The 13119-nt window shown below is 36.1% G+C and overlaps 1 pseudogene; it reads left to right on the top strand.

The window, feature by feature from the left end:
- The first annotated feature begins 2478 nt into the window (after window positions 1–2478).
- LOC111432740 lies at window positions 2479–13119 on the top strand (annotated as a pseudogene).

Here is a 13119-nt window from a genome sequence, read left to right as displayed (position 1 = left end):
AGTGTTAAAATTAAAAACACCATATTCTAACCTAATTCTAAGAAATAATTACAACTACCCTATGCATGTGCCACGATCTCTAGTTGCGATGTCACCATCCGCCGTATAGGGGAGCCTTGCCTTTACCTGAAAAATAAAGTAGCACATGGCTTGAGTACTTAAGAAATACTCAGTAAGCGACTCCCCTGTTGAGGTTAAATGCAAGCACATACAACATAATGAATAGGATCTATTATAACAGTCTATTTTCCTATGGCGACTATCCTAAACAAACAATTGAGATGTGTACTTAATTTTTCTACACACGGTCCACACGTGCGAGTATGGACCCACCAGTTAATCCACATGCGGAAGATGACATAATCACAAACTAAATCTTTTAACATCCTCCCTTAAACTGAATGCTAGCAGTATTAGTTTATATTTGACTCTAAACAAACCCCCAACATATCATGCATCTTCGTAAAAACATTAAGTTTTAAAATTTTGGTTATGATGTCTGCAACTTGATTTTGTGTACGAATATGAACCATCCTCACAACTATTCCATCTAGAGCTTTTGGCGGCTTCTGTGTAATGAATAGAACCCACCTCCTGAAAACAAGACTAGATATGTAATATTTTCGTCCTAAAAAAAACCTTTACCACTCTCAGATCATCCATCCATCTTGATGGCCTCCTAATTCTTCTTTCAGCATCAACATAGGAGTGTTCTTGTGCTGACTCACATGAATTATCATTGTATACTTCATCCTCCTAGCTTTCAACTTCATTACAGGTATCATTACTCAATTCTAGATCAACTATAACTTCTTCTTGATGGGTTTTATTCCAATCCGAGCCATTTTCTTCCTCAAACTTCACATCTCTGTTAGGTTATGGAGCCTGCTACTTATTTATAGCTTGGTCAACAGTTATATCCGGTAAAGCTATATCTGGTAAAGCTATATTCGGCAAAACTATATATGATAAATAAGTATATATAGTAAATGGTTAAATCTGGTAAAGCTATATATAGTAAACTCAACCATATATATATCTAGAGCTTTGAAAATTATTCTCTGTATTCTCTCTTACTATACATATCTGTAGTCCTTTAACCAATATTCTACTTGCATTTTATCTATCCTGTTCTCTGTGTTCATCTAGATCGAGTGTGTGCGTTGTTGTGCAATCCTAACAACTGGTATTAGAGATAGGTGGAAGTCACTACGATCTGTGAAGATGGAAAGTTCAAAGATTGAAATTGAGAAGTTCGATGGATACGATTTCAGTTTCTGGAAGATGAAGTTTGAAGATTATCTGTACCAAAAAGATCTTCACGAACCCCTATTGGAGGTGAAGCCGGATACCATGATCACGGAGCAATGGAAGCTCAAGGATCGACAAGTCTTAGGGCTGATCCGGTTGACACTATCCAGAAACGTGGCGTTCAACATCATTAAGGAGAAGACAATGTCAGATCTGTTGAAGGCGCTGTCGAATATGTACGAAAAATCGTCGGCTATGAACAAAGCGTATTTGATGCGGAGATTGTTCAATCTATAGATGTCTGAAGGTGGATCTGTTACTAATCATATAAATGAATTCAATATGATCGTAAGTCAACTGAGTTCGGTGGAAATTAATTTCGAGGATGAAATTAAAGCGTTGATTTTGATGTCATCTTTACCCGAGTCATGGGATATTGTTGTTGCTACAGTCAGTAGTTCCCGAGGATTTGATAAACTGAAGTTTGATGAAATTCGAGATGTAGTTCTCAGTGAAAGTATTCGCAAACGGGAAATTGGAGATTCATCAAGCAATGCTCTTAGTGTTGATCGAAGGGGAAAAAATAAATCAAAGAGCTCAAGCAAACACGAGCGATCAAAATCAAAGAATCGGGGAAAATCTCCAAGCAAACCCAACGTAACGTGTTGGAGCTGTGGAGAAAAAGAACACTTTCAGACAGATTGTACAAAATTGAAGAAGAAACAGAATCATAAATCTGAAGATGATGATGATTCTATTTAGACAACAGAAGATATCGAGGACACTTTAATCCTTAGTGTGGACAGCCCAGCTGAATTCTGGATTTTGGATTCAGGTGCATCGTTCCATTCGCCTCCAAGTAAAGAATTATTTCAAAATTTCAAATCAAGAAATTTCGGGAAGGTGTATCTTGCTGACAACAAAACCTTGGAGATTGAAGGGAAGGGAGATGTCTCCATACAAACTCCAGCAGGAAATCAGTGGACATTACAAGATGTCAGATACATTCCTGATCTCAATAAGAACCTGATCTCTATTGGTTAGTTGGATAGCATAGGCTATGCAATAGAGTTTGGAAAGAGTTTGTGGAAGATTATGAAGGGTGCCATAGTTGTTGCACGTGGCACAAAATCCAGAACCTTATACACTACTGCAGAGTGTATAAACATGACTGCTGCTGCTGAGAGTGTTTCCAATTCAAGTCTATGGCACAATAGACTTGGACATATGAGCGTCAAAGGAATGAAGATGCTTACTGCGAAAGGAGCTTTAGAAGGCTTAAAGTCTGTTGATATAGGTCTTTATGAGAGCTGTGTCATGGGCAAATAGAAACGAGTTAGTTTCACAAAGCCTGCCAGAGAACCGAAGAAAGTGTGATTAGAAATGGTCCATACAGACGTCTGGGGACCATCTCCAGTTTCATCACTTGGTGGATCAAGGTTCTACGTCACCTTGATCGATGACTTCAGTAGGAAGGTATGAGTTTACTTTCTGAAACACAAGTCAGATGTGTTTGCCACCTTCACGAAGTGGAAAGCTGAAGTTGAAAATCAGACCGGCTTGAAGATCAAATGTCTGAGGTCTGACAATGGAGAGTACAACAAATTAGAGTTTAAAACATTTTGTGCAGCGGAGGGAATTAGATTAATAAGAACAATTACAAGTAAGGCAAGACAAAATGGTATTGCAGTAAGGATGAACAGAACATTGAATGAGCGAGCAAGAAGCATAAGGATTCATTCTGGACTACCAAAGACATTCTGGGCTGATGTTGTGAACATAGCTGCATATTTGATTAATAGAGGGCTGTCAGTCCCCTTGAAGTTCAAATTGCCCAAAGAAGTATGGATAGGAAAAGAACTCAAGTACTCTCACTTGAGAACTTTTGGTTGTATTGCGTATGTTCATGTTGATCTAGAGAAGAGAGATAAGCTTGATGCTAAGGCTGTGAAATGCTACTTCATAGGCTATGGCTTTGACATGTTCGGGTGCAGGTTTGGGATGACAAGAATAGGAAAGTCCTAAGACACTACGATGGGACTTTTGATGAAAATGTCCTGTACAAGGACAAAGAGAAGATAAACCTTGAGACTACGAAGCAAGTGGGAGTTGAGCTTGAGTGGCAGGAAAATTCACCCAGTGATGTTACAGCAGAAGCTCAAGAAACTCCTGATCCTATTGTTGAAGAACTAGACGTGGAGCAAGTTACACCTGAGCAGGTGTTAAGGAGATCATCCAAAACTATCAGAGCACCAGATAGATATTCACCCTCATTACATTATCTGTTGCTGACTGACGAAGGAGAACCAAAGTCCTTTGATGAGGCTCTACAAGTGGAAGATTCAACCAAGTAGGAGCAAACCATGGATGATGAGATGAGCTCACTTGAAAAGAATAATACGTGGGTGCTGACTGAGTTACCTACAGGAAAGAGAGCTCTGTTGAAAAAATGAGTGTTAAAAATCAAGGCTGAACCAGATGACAGAAGGAGTTTTAAGGCTCGGTTAGTAGTTAAAGGATATTCACAAAGAAAAGGCATTGATTATGCTGAGATCTTTTCTCCGGTTGTGAAATTAACTACTATCCGAATTCTGCTGAGTATTGTTGCATCGGAGAATTTGCACCTTGAGCAAATGGATGTAAAAACGGCGTTTTTACATGGAGATCTAGATGAAGAGATCTATATGCAACAACCAGAAGGGTTCCCAGCTCCAGGCAAGGAGCACATGGTGTGTAAGCTCAATAAGAGCTTGTATGGACTGAAATAAGCACTGAGACAATGGTACAAGAAGTTTGACTCCATGTGCAAGAGTGCTTTTCATAGGAGTGAAAAGGATAAGTGTTATTACCTCAAGAAATACACTGATCCTTATGTGTTTCTACCCTGTATGTGGATGATATAGTAATTGCTGGATCAAGTATGAGGGAGATAAACCACCTGAAGGCAAGCTTGTCTTCGGTATTTGAGATGAAAGATTTGGGTGCAGCGAAGTAGATTCTTGGGATGAGGATTTCTCGAGATAGATCTGCTGGCACATTAAATCTATTCCAAGAGCAGTACATTGAGAAGGTGTTGTCTAAATTCAAGATGAATGATGCTAAACTCAAGACTACCCCCTTGGAAAATCGTATTAAATTGTCAAAGGGGCAATCTCCCAAGACAGTTGAGGAACGTGAGCACATGACATCAGTTCTGTACGCTTCTGCAGTTGGAAGTTTGATGATGTTATGGTTTGCACTAGACCTGATATAACACATGCAGTCGGAGTTGTTAGCAAGTACATGACAAATCCAGGGAAAGAACATTGGGAAGCTGTGAAGTGGCTTCTAAGAAATCTGAGAGGTACATCCAATACTTCACTTTGTTATGGCAATGGCAAAGTAGTTCTACAAGGTTTTGTGGATGTTAATTTGAGTGAAGATGTAGACTCTAGCAAGAGCACATCTAGATATCTACACTATAGATGGAACAGGAGTGAGTTGGATGTCCAAGCTTCAAAAATGCGTCGCTCTTTCATCTACTGATGCTAGTACATAGCAATAGCTGAAGCTGGAAAGGAGATGATACGGATGACAGACTATCTAGAAGAATTAGGCATGAAGCAATGCAAGAAGATTCTTTATACAGATAGTTAGAGTGTCATACAGTTGGTGAAAAACTCAGTCTATCATTCAAGGACAAAACACATTAGAAGGCGATACTATTTCACTAGCAGGTTAGTGGAAGAAGGTGATATGTGTTTCGAGAAGATAGATGGTGCAAAGAATCCGACAGACATGTTGACAAAATGTGTTGATGTTGGAAAATTGAGGTTGTGCAAAACCTTAATTGGTATGGTGCAGTGATCGTTTGAGAATGAAATTCTTGGTTGACTCGATCAGTCTCCAAGTGGGAGAATTGTTAGGTTATGGAGCCTACTACTTATTTATAACTTGGTCAACGGTTATATCCGATAAAGCTATATCTGGTAAAGCCATATCTGGTAAAGCTATATTCGGTAAACGTATAGATGGTAAATAGCTATATATATATATATATATATTAGATGGTTAAATCTGGTAAAGCTATATATAATAAACTGAACCATATACATATATATCCCCTCAGGAATAGCTTTGAAAATTTACTTTATATATTTATATATTATAGTGAACTGAACCATATATATATCTTCTCAGGTAGAGATTTGAAAATGTACTTTCTGTATTCTCTGTATTCTCTGTATTCTTTGTATTCTCTCTTACTCTACATATCTGCAGTCATCAATACAAAACCTTTAGCCAATATTCTTCTTGCATTTTCTCTATCTGTTCTTTGGGTTCATCTAGATCGAGTGTGTGCGTTGTTGTGCGATCCTAACAATCTCTACTAACCATTAGTTTTTGTTAGTCTGGATCATAAAGTCTGTATGTCTTTGACTCCTCACTAACTCCAGGTAATACACACTTTAAACTTTTATCCTCGAGCTTTGTTCTTTTGTTGTCTGGGACATGAACATACACAATACATCTAAAAATTCTGAAATGTGAAACAAATGGTTTATGTCCGCTCCAAGCTTCTTCTAGAGTCATATGTTTCACGGCTAGAGTGGTATTTCTATTGAGAATATGAACCGTCTAGTTTGCTGCTTCCACCCAGAAAGCTTTTAGTACCTTTTTCTCGTTAGCATGCATCTAACCATATTCATAATTGTTCTGTTTTTTCTTTCTACCACGCCGTTTTGTAGTTGAATATAAGCCGCTATTAGTTGCCTTTGAATACCATTTTCATTACAAAAACTAGCGAATTCTTTGGATGTGCATTCACCACCTCGACCCTTCAGGTATATACCAGTTTCTAGTTCAACCATACTCTTGAATTTTTTAAAAATGGGGAACGCTTCTGACTTTTCAGCAAATAAGAAAATCCAAGTTTTTCGACTGAAATCATCAATAAAATTAATAAAATACCTCTTTTTGCTGTTGGAAATGGGCATGATTGGTTCACATATGTCAGCATGTACAGTTGAAGAATTTAAGAAGCAATCCTTGCACCATGTCCTCTCTTGAAGTATCTTCATTCCTCCATAACTTAGATGCCCATATGGACAATGCCATGTATTGCGGGATCTTCTATTTGATGTCATTGAAGTCTCTACAATCAGCCCTCTATCACGATGATAAATCCTAGGTCCTCCTTTTTGTATAAGAATCCTCGACACCTAGGATATGGATCAAATTTAAGATATCACTTTCAATTTTCCGCTATTGCACAAAATCCTTTGGAATTTTTTTTTAAAACTTTCGCAAATGAGTTGAGCTCTTATAACTACGGCTTTTTGAAGCTTCAAAGAGGATTAAAAGGCGATAAAAGATTTCAATTTTAAAAAATGGGAGACAAAGAATTAAATTAAAACATAAACACATTAAAAATCTTAAAAGTACAAAACATGCCCATGAGTCAACGACAAAACAGTTTACAAAATAACACAAGTTTCGAAAATGTGATACTACCTTGCAGTAGCCAAATATTAAAGTACACTAATTTCTAGATTTGAAGCAGGGAAATCGAATGGTTGAAGAGTATGACTTGTAGCTTAATAGTTCATGGATTCGAAAAAGAAGAAGACAAGTTGTTTCATTTTGGGTCTTAGGGACAAGATCTATAGTTTTGTGGTACCCAACCTTCCTCAAACTACGTAGCAGCACGACGTATTACTAACTTGGTGGACTTGCATAGGCATAAGGGTAAGCAGACAGAAACTGTCCAAGCACCCAGAAGAGAGAAACTAGTTAGGCAAAACCCCTTATAAGAATCATGATGTTCTACAAATTTCAACTTGACCTATTACACGATCCAAGACAAGAATATTCAACAAGCGCTCATTTTTCATCTGTAAGATCATTTGGAGGTTTGGAAGTTAACATTACAAGGTTGCAGTAGAGCATGAAGTTATAACTATTAAATTGCAATGCTAGTATAGTAACTTTTAAACTCTTGATAAGAAGAATTTCACGTATTTCGAGTTTAGCTCCTAGTGTATCTCGAGAGATGTCATTGCATGAAAGGTCGAAAAGGCCAGTGTGACGAATGTTGATAAGGCAAAGAGAATAGATCCTTGGAACTTCTCGTCAAGAAACTCACTAAAGTGTTTCCACGGAGTTGCAAGGCTTACGTCGCACCTTTAGAAGAGGTTTGCAAAAAGAGTTGGATACGCAACTCAAATTTAGTACGACCTTTCATCCACAAACGGATGCACAATAAGCAGATGCTCTTGATCAAGGTATCGTGGATGGACTATCGAAATGACATGCAATTAATATTCGAACATTTTCGGCACCAAAATTAAAATTATCGATGAAATAATGATTGTATCAATAAGAACCGCAAACACTATCATTAAATGTTATAAACCAATCTAGAAAAAGTTAATGTAGTTGACGTGACATCGATAAAATAATATAATGTCCCATAAAATTAAAATGACATATTGTTTAATAATTATCATCTCGAACATGTCAGGTCAAGAGTCGAGACTATTTAGACTTATTTTTCGAATCACGTGCCTCTTTTAAAATTTTAGGGCTAAACAAGCATTAACAAATTTTCTTACACCCAAAAAAATAATTTAAATTTCCAATTTTATATATTTATTCAGCAATTATCGTCCATATAAAGTTTTTGTTTTGTCTTCTTCTTATTAACTCAATATTTAATTAATTTTTTTAAATTATTAATTACACCTCGTTAACCACACGTAATAATTATTAATTCATCATTTCAATTTTCCATGGTAAAACCTTCATTAGAGCCAATCAATCCATGTTCTCTGCACGGATTGAGCTGAGTTGGATTGGAAAATTCTTCGGAACTAATCCAAAATTTTAAGCTAGTTGAGTTAGTGACTCGAGCAACTCGAATAGAGTTCACAACCCAAACACATTTTTATGTTTTCGGGTTGGATTGTCGGGTTATTTTTTTCTTAATTATTTTAAAAAATTATATTTAAATATCACAAAACTCAATTATCAAATTTTTACAAATCACGATACATGACTAAAATCGGTTACAAATGTCAAATATTCTAAACGCTCCCCCACCTAGAATAACAGTCAGTGTTAACATGAAAAAGAAAAGCAGAATCTAATGAGTATAAAATACTCATTTACTTGTAGTTTCTTATTGCATCCTTATCCGAATAAGTTATCACAGGCATTTCTTTAGCCTATAGTAAATTCAGGCCAAAGTTCTATAGCTATTTGAACTTTTGAGAATGTCTTGAAGTTTCGAGTGAATCTTTACTCACATACCCCTTGGGGCATAGAGGTTGTTCATGTTTTCTGTTCTTAGACATAATCAGCTTTCATTGTCATGGTAGTGAATGACCAGTATCCTAAGTTGAGTCACGACCTCATCATAAGTCATATGACTATATGATGTCTATTTATGAATATCACTGTTACAGGAATCACCATGTGTCGGCCAGCTACTAAGTCTACTTGTATTGTCCCTCGTCCCCTCTCAGAACAGGTGTACAGCTTACATGCCTTGTTTTGAAACCTACTGCTTGTTTGTGGCACTATTAGATTCATCCTAGGTAGCTGCTAATGGTGTGTTAAAGAAGATAAGGGGTAAAGACTCTAGTAATACTGTTGAAGCTATTCATAGGTCTAGTAAGCTACCTTAATCCTCCCCGAGTGTCGTATTTTTCCTATCGAAAAGTGAAGGATAGTCCCTCCAAATTAATCATTTCATATTTTTCATGTTTTTACCGCTCGTAAATTTGTCTCTCCCAACCAATTAAAATAAAGTCAATTTAATAAACAAACATTTAAAAAAATCAAAATCAGGTCATGATTTTCAATTTAATAAGGTAAGAAGATTTTTTTTTTTTTTTTTTTTAATAAGAATGGAAGTGAGAAGAATAAAGTTGGTCCTTAATTTAATTATCTTGATCTAAGAAAATAATTTTATATGTTTTAGATTTTTTTTTTTTTTTTAATAAGAATGGAAGTGAGAAGAATAAAGTTGGTCCTTAATTTAATTATCTTGATCTAAGAAAATAATTTTATATGTTTTAGATTTTTTTTTTTTTTTTAATAAGAATGGAAGTGAGAAGAATAAAGTTGGTCCTTAATTTAATTATCTTGATCTAAGAAAATAATTTTATATGTTTTAGATTTTTTTTTTTTTTTTAATAAGAATGGAAGTGAGAAGAATAAAGTTGGTCCTTAATTTAATTATCTTGATCTAAGAAAATAATTTTATATGTTTTAGATTTTTTTTTTTTTTTTAATAAGAATGGAAGTGAGAAGAATAAAGTTGGTCCTTAATTTAATTATCTTGATCTAAGAAAATAATTTTATATGTTTTAGATTTTTTTTTTTTTTTTAATAAGAATGGAAGTGAGAAGAATAAAGTTGGTCCTTAATTTAATTATCTTGATCTAAGAAAATAATTTTATATGTTTTAGATTTTTTTTTTTTTTTTAATAAGAATGGAAGTGAGAAGAATAAAGTTGGTCCTTAATTTAATTATCTTGATCTAAGAAAATAATTTTATATGTTTTAGATTTTTTTTTTTTTTTTAATAAGAATGGAAGTGAGAAGAATAAAGTTGGTCCTTAATTTAATTATCTTGATCTAAGAAAATAATTTTATATGTTTTAGATTTTTTTTTTTTTTTTAATAAGAATGGAAGTGAGAAGAATAAAGTTGGTCCTTAATTTAATTATCTTGATCTAAGAAAATAATTTTATATGTTTTAGATTTTTTTTTTTTTTTTAATAAGAATGGAAGTGAGAAGAATAAAGTTGGTCCTTAATTTAATTATCTTGATCTAAGAAAATAATTTTATATGTTTTAGATTTTTTTTTTTTTTTTTTTTAATAAGAATGGAAGTGAGAAGAATAAAGTTGGTCCTTAATTTAATTATCTTGATCTAAGAAAATAATTTTATATGTTTTAGATTTTTTTTTTTTTGATAACTCCCATAATTTTAATGGTTAGATTAACACGACTTCTCCACAATTGCATTATATTGTCCGGGGAGAGGTACTTTTTTTTAGGGAAGGTGTTGGATAAAAGTCGCACATCAACTAATTTAGGAATGATGAAGCCCAAAGCAAAGCCATCTGAGCTTATGCTCAAAGGGGACAATATCATACTATTGTGGAGAGTCATGTTCATCTGAGCCTCGATTAAGGGGAGGCGTGCTTTGTTCGAGAGGAGGTGTTGGATGAAAGTCACTCTTATCTAACATTAATAAGTATTTTATTCAAATTTATAATCACAAAACTAAAAGCATTTATAATCTCTTCCCTCTTATCTCAACGCAAATGCAATAATTCTCCCCCAAAACTTGGCCTTCAACTCCAAAGAGCTTCACAAAGCACCCCATGAAACCAATTGGGTTGTTCATATCACCCAACTTCTCCAACCAAATACCCTCCAAACAGCCTTACAAACGCCCACTTCCATCTTCAAGCTGCCTCATTCCATCACCAATGGCATGCCACAACCTTACTTCCCTCGCCACATTGCGCTTGGGCCTTACCACCACTTGACAAAACAAGCTCTACCAAATGGAATTACACAAGCTCGATAACGCAATCAACGCAATACAATCATTCAAACTCCCCCAACTCCATCAAATCGCCTCTGATCTCGAGCAATTCGATATCAAAATCCGATCTTGTTACGACAAATTTCTCGATTTCGGGTCCGAGGCGTTGACTTGGATTATGCTCATAGATGGGTTGTTTTTGGTTCAACTTCTAGCCATTTCCAATGATAAAATAGATGAGATCAGAAGATCATATCCTCAACTTTATTACCCTTCTCCATTTCCTTCGTTTGTTGAACAAAGGTTGTATGGTTGTCTAATTGAGGCAAATTTGATGACCCAAGATGAGTTAGTGAATGATGTTCTTAAGCACGAGAATCAAATTCCAATTTTTGTTATCAAAAAAATTTTGCCACAAAATTTAGGGAACAATTTGCATATCTTGTTGTTCAGATTTTGTGAGGTTGTTTCCCCCAAGAAGCTCCCTCCTCATGATCTTCGTTAATTCAAGCGTTACAATGGCTCCACTGATGTATACCAAATTCTTGAACAATCCCATCATTTGCTTCACTTTTTGTATCTATTGATTATGGATACAAGTTCGATTATTGATGATCTTGTTGGAATGGAATGTTCTGGTAATCATTTCCTTTTGGATTTTTTTAATGTTTTCGCTTCTGTTCTTCAAATTCCCGTCTTAAAGCAGCTTTGTGAAGCCGTGGGTTTGATCCAAGCCTTGTTTGGTTTACATGGGAGAGTTGGGTCATCGGCTTCTTCCACCGGCGAAGATATCAATGGCCCGCCGTTGATCCCGTCGGCCGAGCAGCTTAGACGGGTCGGAGTCAAGTTAGAAGGCAACAACAAGGCCTTCCATAAAAGCATCAAGTTTGTTAAATCACAAGATAATTTTTTTTAAGCATTCTTTACAGGGTGTGTTCACACCTCTCCTACAGAGCGTTTTAAGACTGTGAGACTGACGGCTATACGTAACGAGGCAAAACAAGCAATATCTACTAGCGGTGGGCTTGGGGTGTTACAAATGATATAAGAGTCAGCACCGAGCGGTGTGCCAGCGAGAACGTTGTGTCCCCAGGGGGTGGATTGTGAGATCCCACATCGGTTGGAGAGTGAAACGAAGCATTTCATTTAAGAGTGTAGAAACCTCTCCCTAGCAAATGCGTTTTAAAATCATGAGGCTGACTGCGATATGAAACGAGCTAAAATAGACAATATCTGCTAGCGGTGGATATGCTTGTTACAAATGGTTTCAGAGCTAGCACTAGGCGGTATGCCAGTGAGGACGCTGGGTCCCCAAGAAGGGTGGATTGTGAGATCCCACATTAGTTGGAGAGATGAACGAAATATTCCATATAAGAGTGTGGAAACCTCTTCCTAGCAGACGCGTTTTAAAATCGTAAGGCTGACGACGGTACGTAACGAGCTAAAACAGACAATATTTACTGAAAATGGGCTTGAACTGTTACAAAAAGGTATTAGAGTAAGTACCGAGCGGTGTGCTAGCAAGGACGCTAGGTCCCCAAGGGGGTGGATTGTGAGATCCCACATCGGTTGGAGAGGGAACGAAGCATTCCATATAAGGGTGTGGAAACGTCTCCCTAGCAGATACGTTTCAAAACAGTGAAGCTGACGACCATATGTAACGAGCCAAAGTAGACGATATCTGTTAACGGTGGGCTTAGGCTGTTATACTTACATAGCTTAAAGTTTTGGGTTGGTTGGTGATTTAACTATTTATTCATATTCTTTTGACAAGGTTTGAGCAAGAATCCAGAAAATCTTGTTTAGATTTGCTGACGATCACCATTAATGCCTTCTCAGAAGTAGTATTCAGAAATCTAGTGGCGTTCGAAGTAGCGACTAAACTAAACCCGCCATGCTTTAGCAATTATGTAGCATTGATGAGCGGGTTGATAACAACAACCAAAGATGTCAAGATATTGAAGGAAGCAAGCATTATTAAGAGGCACTCCGGAAGTGAAGAAAAAGTAGTGAAACTGTTTGATGGGCTAAAAAATGTGTTGGAGCTTCACCAACATAGTGATAATTTGTGTAGAATCAATAACATGGCTAAGATTCAAATCGTTAAAGATATCAATAGCTATTACGAAAGCTGCTGGACGGTGAAAGCCAAGAGATTCATCCAAAAATATATCAATCCAGTGATGAAGGTGATCGTTCTTGTTGTTGTGATTTTGCTTATTGGTGTCGTTGTTTTACGCACGTTTTGTGGTTGGTTTGGTTGCTCTAGAATTTTGAATGTGGTTTCTCCTATTATTATTGATAATTTTCAAAATTTTCTTTAG

Source organism: Cucurbita moschata, unplaced genomic scaffold, assembly GCF_002738365.1.
Source record: "Cucurbita moschata cultivar Rifu unplaced genomic scaffold, Cmos_1.0 Cmo_Scf00040, whole genome shotgun sequence".
Lineage (NCBI taxonomy): Eukaryota > Viridiplantae > Streptophyta > Magnoliopsida > Cucurbitales > Cucurbitaceae > Cucurbita > Cucurbita moschata.
This window is presented reverse-complemented; position numbering and strand designations above follow the sequence as displayed.